The sequence below is a fragment of the Ictalurus furcatus genome, chromosome 15 (assembly GCF_023375685.1).
Source record: "Ictalurus furcatus strain D&B chromosome 15, Billie_1.0, whole genome shotgun sequence".
Taxonomy (NCBI): Eukaryota; Metazoa; Chordata; class Actinopteri; order Siluriformes; family Ictaluridae; genus Ictalurus; species Ictalurus furcatus.
In genome coordinates, this window is record NC_071269.1 from 21838935 (window position 1) to 21849006 (window position 10072).

Below are 10072 nucleotides of genomic sequence, written 5' to 3' on the forward strand. Positions count from 1 at the left end.
TTTAGGTTTCGTTTTTTTTTTTTTTTTTAAAAAAAAAAAAAAAAAAAAGCGCGAGCGAGCTCGCTCTCGTGCTCTCTCTCTCGTGCTCTCTCACTGCGCAGGAATATCGGGTATCGTACGTTTTTTGCGAAGGCTACGATGCTAACATGCTAACATCGGATTAACTGACGGCTTGTACTTACTTATACTAAATCTAACGTCGGTTAAATTGTTGTTTTGGGGAGGGGGGGGTTTAGTACATTTTCTAACATTTCTGACATACATTTTTGTCGTTCGTCTACATTTGACGTTGCTTCCTCGTTCTCGACAGTGACGAATAGAAACTGCCATGTTGTCGTGCTGACTGAAATACCGACTTTTATTATTGTCAATTATTCACCTCTTCACGTCTACGTTATTCATTCACACTCAAAGCTGCTCATTCTACACGCATTAGATTTGCTGGAGAGGTTGAATAAGCCTCGAGAAACAGCACAGGATTGTTTATTTAATTTTTTTTGGGGGGGGGGGGGGGGGATTCGGAAGTCCTCCATTTCTCTCCTAAATGGGAACAGGCAGTAAAATGGGGGAAGGGTAGTAAAACACGGGGGGGATGTAATGAATTAAAGCTCGTCACTTAGACGAATCCACGTCTAATAGACACAAAACAACATGGACGACTTAGACAAAGAGCACCAAGGAGATGTTTTCAAGCACACAGTGGATAAAGAAGTCTGACCTCAGCACTACACTGTAATTCATATAAACACTACAGTGTAACTAAATTAGGGGAATTATATCCAATTCCCCTGTGGTACAATAATGGCCATGAACATCAGAGTGAAATAAATAGGATTTAAAAGAATACAAATTCGCCCAAAATGCACACAGAACATCCTCTGTGATGCACGGAGACCTACGGTCTTGAATCAATCGATCGACATCTGGGTTTAAGTACACGATAAGTGTTAATTCAGCATTATACAGCAGGTGTTAAACACTCAAGTATGTGTTTCAGGGGTTCGCAAACTTTTTGCAACACTGGGTTGACTGTACAATAAATCCCACACACCCCGTCCTAAACATAATCAAACATTCAAATGATCAGTCTCGTTATTTAAATACACAGGTCTACAGTCATATTTTACAGCTAATGAGCTGTGTTGTAATTTCCAACACTGTAACAAAGTATAAAACACACACACACACACACGGATCCCTGGGTATGTTTCTGAGACGTGTAAACTAGTGTTGTGTATTCCTAGTGTTTGGAGAACGATGAGATTTTAAGTACGCCCGTAGTAAATTTTTTTTTTTAAAGCAATTTGATTGGTTTTTATATTTATATTTATGTCTGTATATTTTGTGTGTGTGTATATCAGATACACCTTAGAGTGTTTTAGCCAAATCATCACAAGATCATATAAGATAGTAAAAAAAAAAAAAGAGAAAAAACAAACAAACATGGAGCCCATGGATTTCCACAGTCTAGATTGATTCTTTTGCTAAGTATTAATCTGATCGTTTGATCATTTTATTCTTGAACATTCTAAGTGACCAGACACATCAGCTAATAATTCTAATAAAAACTCAATAATAAAAACAACTTTGATATGGACGTGTTCTGATTTCTACGAATTTTATCCCCTGAAGGTCTACACTGGTGTAAAACATAAACTTAACGTTTTTAGCGGAATGATCGGAACGGACATGATGTATTTCTGACGCTAGACTGTTTTTAACGTGTGGTGTATTTCATATAAGATAGCTGTTTTCAAACTTTTCCTAGCTATAGGAAAAACACGGCGCCCGATATTACCACGACACGGATTCATTTAATAATCCAACTATTCAAATAATCAGACATTTTATTCCTGAAGAGTTCAACCACAGAATCCAACCTCAAATATTTTAAACATTTTGTACCATAAAAGTTTTTCCCAGTTTCATCAACCCCTAAAAGTTTCAGCTTATTATTCAGTTATTCATCTTAAAGCATATTAATCGATCTAAATTATTCAAAGTAAGAGTAAAAGATATGTGTATGGAGTTACGAGTGTAAGGAATGTAAGTCTGAACTCATCCAGTCCTGTGCGTTTATGTTGGTAGAAATTGCAGGTAGGTTCAAGGTGACGTTATTTAATAAATGTTATTACATACGTTATAAAGCTTTAGATTAGTAACAGCTTCCTATAATAAATACATTATTGCCATGTATTAATAGCATGTTACACCATTTCATGTCAAGTGAACAATTAGACTTAGGATAATAATTAAATATTAGGAGTTGATATTAGTTGATAGTGATCTCCATTGCCATTGTGTCATCAAAAAACAAAAGCGCAGACCCCTAGCTAGCAATGTTATAGTAGTTTAAAAATAATCCATCCATCTATCCGTCCATCCATTTTCTATAGTGCTTTACCTATCAGCCTTTCCCAGGGGACTCGGGGCACAAGGCGGGGGACACCCAGGAGCTATGGGGTGCCAGTCAATTGCAGGGCACAATCACACACACACACATTCACATACTACGGACAATTTAAAGACGCCAATCAGCCTACAACGCATGTCTTTGAACTGCAGGAGATAACCGGAGTACGCGGAGGAAACCCCCGAAGCACGAGGAGAACATGCCAACTCTACACACACGGGGGGACACGGTATTTGAACCCCCAACCATGGTGGTGCTTAAATCTATATCATAGCTAAATCAGATGCCAGCTTATAACAATAATAATAATAATAATAATAATAATAATAATAATAATGGGTTACGTCTATGAGCAAACCAAACGTGTCCTCCTCAGCTACTCTATGGAAGGAATGGAAGTTTCTGCCATTTATGCAGCATTCTTTCACAATTACAACTCATCATCACACAATTCCAGCTTTCCATCACCCAATTGCAAGATATCACTCGATTATCTCATAATTGCGAGTTATTTTTCACACAATCGCAACTGTTTATCTCACAACTGTGAGTTAATGTAACATTAGTGACGTTACATCCTGCACCTGCAAGTCAATATTTCACAATTGCGACTTTGATTGGACAAGCGGCGTTCCAAGAGCACCGGGACCGGCACATTTCACGTGTTGTATCACTCTGTTTGTTTGTGTTTGCTGCATAAAATTCCAATTCTACACTTACTATGGGCTGTCAGCCAGTCTGTGTGTTGGCATGACATCTAGCTTTGGCTTCTTTGGGAACTACTGTAATTATAGCGAAATATTTGGACATATTGTGTCTGAAGTGTCAGTTACTCAATATTAATTCCTTGTAGATAGAAGTGGTGTATAAAAACAATATCACACTCGCAATCGTATTCTTCTCAGCAGGAACTGGAGCGTGTCAGGCTAAATAGGAGAGCATTCTGGCGATGTTGGTGTGGTTTGGATAGGGTTAGAGGATAGCACGTAGTCTCAGTAACTCACAAGTGCGAGACACAACGTCGCAATTGCGAGATATCTTGCAATAGCGAGATAAAAAATCGCACTTGTGTAAGGTAATATCTCACACGTGCTAGTAGACGACGTTCCGCCACCATCTAATCAACGTTTCCACGTTCAGTTTGACAACTGGAGATACGTTGGAGGTAAAAAAACTAACTAACTAACTAAAAAACTACATCTCTGTGTCCTCATAGCTAGTCATGGCCATGCGTACTTATCAAACACAAACACATCTCTGTCGTCTGCATACGTCTTAAGTATTCAGTGGTTAGTGAGTCAAATGGATGTTTTGGAGACCTTAAAAACCTCTGCGTCGGGTCACGTTACACCACAACGCCGCTGATTCTTTTTCTATAATAGCATGTACTCAAGTGTTTTATAAATCTTATATAACAGCAATTTGGCAAAAAATACATCCATCCATCCATCCATCCATCTATGGATCCACCCATTTTCTATACCGCTTATCTTACAGGGTTGTAGGGAACCTGGAGCTTATTCCCAGGAGGCATGGGTACACCCTGGACAGGGTACCAATCCTTCGCAGGGCAGAATCACACACACATTCACACACCCATTCATACACTACGGACACTTTGGACACGCCAATCAGGCTACCATGCATGTCTTTGAACTGGGGGAGGAAACCGGAGTACCCGGAGGAAACCCCCGCAGCACGGGGAGAACATGCAAACTCCGCACACACAAGGCAGTGACGGGAATCGAACGCCCGACCCTGGAGGTGTGAGGCGAACGTGCTAACCGCTAAATCACCGTACACTAAGGCACCCTGTCCAGGGTGTACCCCGCCTTGTGCCCGATGCTCCCTGGGATAGGCTCCAGGTTTCCCCGTGACCCTGAAGAGGACAAGCGGTATAGAAGATGGATGGATGGATGGATCTACATTTAACGTTGTGGACTGTTTACAGAACCAGTTATCAGTTATGTCGTAGCAGCTATAAACAGTCGTTCCCTCAGCGTTTATTTTTCTCTCTTGAAGTTAAAAGACCAAATAATTGCAACAGTGCATCATGTTACAGAGATGCTGCGACAGGGAAACGAAGACTTTTCTGTGGTTCATAAAGGCTACGTGGCAAAAATAAAGTTGAGAACCAAACATCACTGTCTTGGAATGCAAGTCTTTCTGTACTGTAGACTACACCATGTTTCTACATTCAATTTGACAGCTGGAGATACATGGGAGGTATAAAAAAAAAAAAAAACCCCAAAAAAACAAACTATACCTCGATGTCCGCATAGTTAGTCATGGCCATGCATACTGTACTCATCAAACACACTTTCTCTGTTGTCTGCATACTTTTTAAACGACTGAACCGACTCCACTAAGAGCCACGTTTCCTATAACCATAACAGCTCTGGTATCGCTGCTGTAAAGATAATATGCGGCTTCTGGTCTGATTTAATTCGGGTCAAGATCTTTTTGGCTCTTCGTGTACGCGTCTCTTCTCTGGGACACGGATGTAAATGCATTTTGCTCAGACTCTGAACTGAGTTTGACTCCAGATATAAGTATTACCTCATTCTTCTGTGAAGGTCTGTCTGAGTCACGGCGATGTTTTGTGCTTGAGATGAATAAGGAATACACTGGGTGGGTTGAGTGGTGGGGGTCTAAATGATTTAATGGACTGTGTGCTCTCATTGCACAAAAAAAAATCGATTAAGCGATATCATCCCATGTTAACGTGTGTTTAACATGCGAATATATCTTTCACCTGGAAATGTAGAGATAGTGGATACACCTTTTAGAATAAAGCTTTAAAGATCCACTCTATGCACCTTTCTAGGTGAAAGATACCTTCAGAGCACCACTGCATGGTACCACCTTATAAGAGTGGACTTGTGAGAGAGAAAGGAGGTTAGGATTTAAAACTGAAACCCTTCAAACCGAGCGAAGGAACGCAGAACGCACTCATATCATACAACAAAGCTTTATTCCAGTGACACTTTAAGCGTTACAAGTCAGTCTGAAACTGATTTTTCGTTTGTTTGTTTGTCATGAAAGCAATGATGTGTAGTGGCTTTGCTCAACCACTGGAGGTCAGAAGCAGTCCAAAGGCCAAATAAGGGTCAAAGGTTACCAAGCCAAGCATTAGCAAAAGGCATGTTTAGTGTTGCTTTGATTCAATTCTGTGTTCAGCGGTCAGTGAGTCGAACGGTTGTTCTGGAGACCTTGAAGATGTACGCGTCGGGTCACGTCACGTCACGTCACGTCACACCGCCGCTGATTGTTTCCTTATGACAGCGAGTGTTTTTAGAAATCATATTTCAAGGCAATTTGGCAAACTGGTATAACAGCCATAAACAGTTCCCTCATCGGTGTCTTTTTTTTCCCCTTTCCTTTCTCCTGAAGTTAAAAGACAAAAAAAAAAAAAAAATAGTGCAACAATGCATCATCTTACAGAGAATCCGCAAAACATAAACAAAGATGGTGGAAAACGTATCGATTGTTACAAAAGCACTGACACTGGAGCCTCCTTCCAAAAACACCAAATAAATAAACATCGACGGACAGAAAATGTCACCATATCTACGATTATACGCTTGTTGTTTTTATTGTTAAATAAAAACACATTGTTTACTTGGTATCCCGTCGTGGTATTGGCGCCCCATGCTCACTGGGATAGGCTCCAGGTTCCTCGCGACCCTGTAGGATAAGCGGTATAGAAAATGGATGGATGGATGGATGGATGGATGGATGTTTATTTGGTTGTTATTATAGTTATTATAGATTATATGGAGCCTGTTACTATAGAAACGAGAATGTATCAGAACAGGTGCATTAATATAACCATGTGATTGGTCACGACAGTCAGAACACCTTCTGACCAATCGGATTTGAGAATTCGACAGCGCTGTGGTATGAGTTTTCAAGAATAAACTCTACTGCGTGGTAGTTTCCATAACGCCTACGCTTTTAACCGCTGAGAAATTCAGATTCTACGAATAAGCGGACGGGAAACAGCCTTCTGTTCAATGTCACACAGCACTTTCCCTTTTCTTGGTAAACTGACGTCTCATGGCCTGTATTTGCATATCGAAGCATCTTTACTTTTATTTAACCCTGTAATATCGCTCGCTCTCATTCACTGACACCGACTCGGATTTCCAAGTGAAGGTTTCAGCCCTCGTTTTCTTTAAAGTGACACGACAAAACCACTGCAGCGACGGTTTCTCACTTTGACTAAGCCGTGCACTCAAGTCGTTTCCTCTCGAAAGAAATTAAAGCACCATCAAGTTTTGGCTCACGTCTCTTCGTGAATCGGGCGTGACCAGGGCAGAACAGGAAGACTGGCGATGCAAAAACTCCATTTGGTGCAGTTAGAAAGAACTGACGTGGCTTCCAGGTGGAGAAATAATTCTGGTTTTTAAGCAGCTTTGTAAATGCAATTCAACTTTCCTAAACTGATCAAAGGCTACAAAATAAACTCCTCCACAACACTACACAAAATGGTGTACGTTGGCAGTTTGGTCGTAAGCACGTGTGCCAACATGTTAGTCATAAACAGTAAAACATGGTAGTAAGAGATATGTTGTATCATTTAACACAGCCACCCAACTGTCTAGCATGACTTTTTGGTGAGTTTAGTCAGGTTGGGACGTATTATATTAAACTGTCTGTGATAAAATTGCAGCTTTTTTCAACTTTGGATCATTTGCACATCAATATACATAGGCTGACGAGGCACATTTGTGTGTCGGAGATTTATTTAACTTGGGGTTTGTTGAAGTAAATGTAATTTAGCTTTCTGTGAAAAAGCTAGTGTTTCTACTTTTAACGCCACAAATTCCCTGAATCGCTAGGTTACAGACTTACACCGATCAGCCATAACATTAAAACCACCTGCATAATATTGTGTCGGTCCTCCTTGTGCCGTCAAAACAGCTCTGACCCGTCGAGGCATGAACTCCACAAGACCTCTGAAGGTGTGCTGTGGTATCTGGCACCAAGACATTAGTAGCAGATCCTTTAAGTGCTGTAAATTGCGAGGTGGGGCCTCTATGGATCGGAATTGTTTGTCCAGAACATCCCAGAGATGATCGATCGGATTGAGATCTGGGGAATTCGGAGGCCGAGTCAACACCTTGAACTCTTTGTCATGTTCCTCAATTCGTTCCTGAACAATTTCTGCAGCGTGGCAGGATGCATTATCCTGCTGAAAGAGGCCACTGCTATGAGGGAATACTGTTGACATGAAGGTGTGTATTTGGTCCGCAACAATGTTTAGGTAAGTGGTACGTGTCAATGTAACATCCACGTGAATGCCAGGACCTGAGGTTTCCCAGCAGAACATTACCCAGAGTGTCACACTGCATTCTTCCCAAAGTGCATCCTTGTGCCATCTCTTCCCCAGGTTAGCGACGCACACGCACCCGACCGTCCACATCATGTAAAAGAAAACATGATTTATCAGACCGGGCCACCTTCTTCCATCGCTCCACGGTCCAGTTCTGATGCTCACGTGCACGTTGTAGGAGCGTTCAGCGGTGTACAGGGGTCAGCATGGGCACTCTGACCGGGGTGCTGCTACACAACTCCATACGCAGCAAGCTGTGATCCACTGTGTGTCCTGACACCTTTCTATCAGAGCCAGCATGAACTTTTTCAGCAATTTGTGCTACAGTAGCTCTTCTGTGGGATCGGACCAGACGGGCTAGCCATCGCTCCCAACGCACATCAAGTTCACCGATCGTCCTTCCTCGGACCACTTTTAGTAGGTACTAACCAGTGCATACCTAGAACACCCCATAAGACCTGCTGTTTTGGCGATACTCTGACCCAGACGTCCAGCCATCACAATTTGCCCCTTGTCAAAGTCGCTAAGATCCTTACACTCGCCCATTTTTCCTGCTTCCAACACATCAACTTCGAGCACTCATTGTTCACTCACTGCCTTGACAGATGCCACTGTAACGAGATAATCAATGTTATTCACATCACCTGTCAGTGATTTTAATGCTATGGCTGAGCAGTGTACATTTCGCTCTCAACTACACTCACTGTTGCACGGTGGCTTAGTGGTTAGCACGTTCGCCTCACACCTCCAGGGTCGGGGGTTCGATTCCCACCGTGGCCCTGTGTGTGCGGAGTTTGCATGTTCTCCCCGTGCTGCGGGGGTTTCCTCCGGGTACTCCGGTTTCCTCCCCCAGTCCAAAGACATGCATGGTAGGCTGATTAGCATGTCCAAAGTGTCCGTAGTGTATGAATGGGTGTGTGATTGTGCCCTGCAATGGATTGGCACCCTGTCCAGGGTGTACCCCGCCTTGTGCCTGATGCTTCCTGGGAGAGGCTCCAGATTCCCTGTGACCCTGAAGAAAAGCATAAGCGGTATAAAAGATGGATGGATTAGTTGTTACTGAATACTTCTACTACTACTAATAATAATAATTAGATGAATAGCAAAATACTAAGCTACAACTTTAAGTGGTTATCAAGACTTTAAAGATTTAGGTTGACTCCAAAGGGTTTTTTTTTTGTTTTTTTTTTGTCGCTAGACACTATTTTCCCCCTCCTGAGCCTAAAGTCAGAAGTTAACTCACACCAATGCACCATTATAGCAAACCACACAGGACTTCTGGTCCCCTGGTCCTAACCATCCAATATAATTATAGGGTCTAAGATCAATAAAACAAAACCTAGAGCGATCTGAACATCTGTTTTCTGACGTATGTAATTAGAGAGCATTAACCACATATTCCCGTCCGCATACATAGACCGAGTGATATCATTATTTAGTTCAAAATGCCTAAGTGTGTGCTTCGGGTTGTTTCTATGTGAGTCAGGTCTTGAAGGTCTTGGAAATAAACTGATGCTGGTGCTTTAGAGCAGTGAGAAAACAATATGTTATTAATATTGGTGAATATATAAGGAATAAAATACTTGGGAGTATGCCGCTTTAGGAAAATAATGAGCTTTTGGGTTGATGTGATGAGGCTCGATGTATTGTTACAACCCTAGAGTCGATTATTCTCTAATAACAGCGTGTCTCGTAGTGTTTTATACAGCAGTTTACCAACACGAACGATAAAGAATGATACGTCATACTTGTATCCATTTATAGTTACATTTAAGGTTGTGCAACGTCCATGAAACGTTAGTTCCTGTTATCACTTGCGTTATAGCAGCTATAAACAGCTCACTGTCGCTCCCTCACCGGCGTCTTTTTTTTTCCTCTCTCAGCTTGTCAGGCTGAAAAGAAACTGCAAAGGACTTTTTCTGTTACGGAAAACGTCAAGTTATAACTTTACCTCCGATTGGTACAAAGCACTGACACTGGAGACTCCTTCCAGAAATGCTTTAAAAAAAAAAGTCTCCTCCACCATATAAACCTGGGCAAGTCGTTACTATAAAGAAATGATCATTTATCATCCTGTAGAGCTGTTCTTATGGAAAAACAGCTTCTGACCAATCAGAATGGAGAATTCCACAACACTACGGTATCGATATTCTTCTTATGTTTGCATTTCCATAGCAACACCACTACAATCGTTTAAAATGATTTATCGTATATCAAATTTGAAATGATTGTTTTATTAACCCCTTAAACATACGAGACAAGTCCTGTCTTGATTGCTCACTTTTGTATCTACGCTCGGACAAAATGAACCCGGTTCCGTT

At 41.5% G+C, this 10072-nt stretch overlaps 1 long non-coding RNA gene across 6 annotated transcripts; it reads right to left on the bottom strand.

The window, feature by feature from the left end:
• Positions 1 to 5368: 5368 nt before the first annotated feature.
• Positions 5369 to 10059, bottom strand: LOC128619584 (uncharacterized). Of its 6 annotated transcripts, XR_008387960.1 has the most exons (5): positions 9703 to 10059; positions 8456 to 8763; positions 7298 to 8362; positions 6036 to 6100; positions 5369 to 5800 (listed from the first exon to the last, which is right to left on the bottom strand). It is a non-coding gene; the product is annotated as an uncharacterized LOC128619584 (long non-coding RNA). The 6 variants fall into 6 exon arrangements; XR_008387959.1 differs by lacking the exon at positions 6036 to 6100; XR_008387958.1 differs by having other exon boundaries at positions 5369 to 6100.
• Between the last annotated feature and the right edge of the window lie 13 nt (positions 10060 to 10072).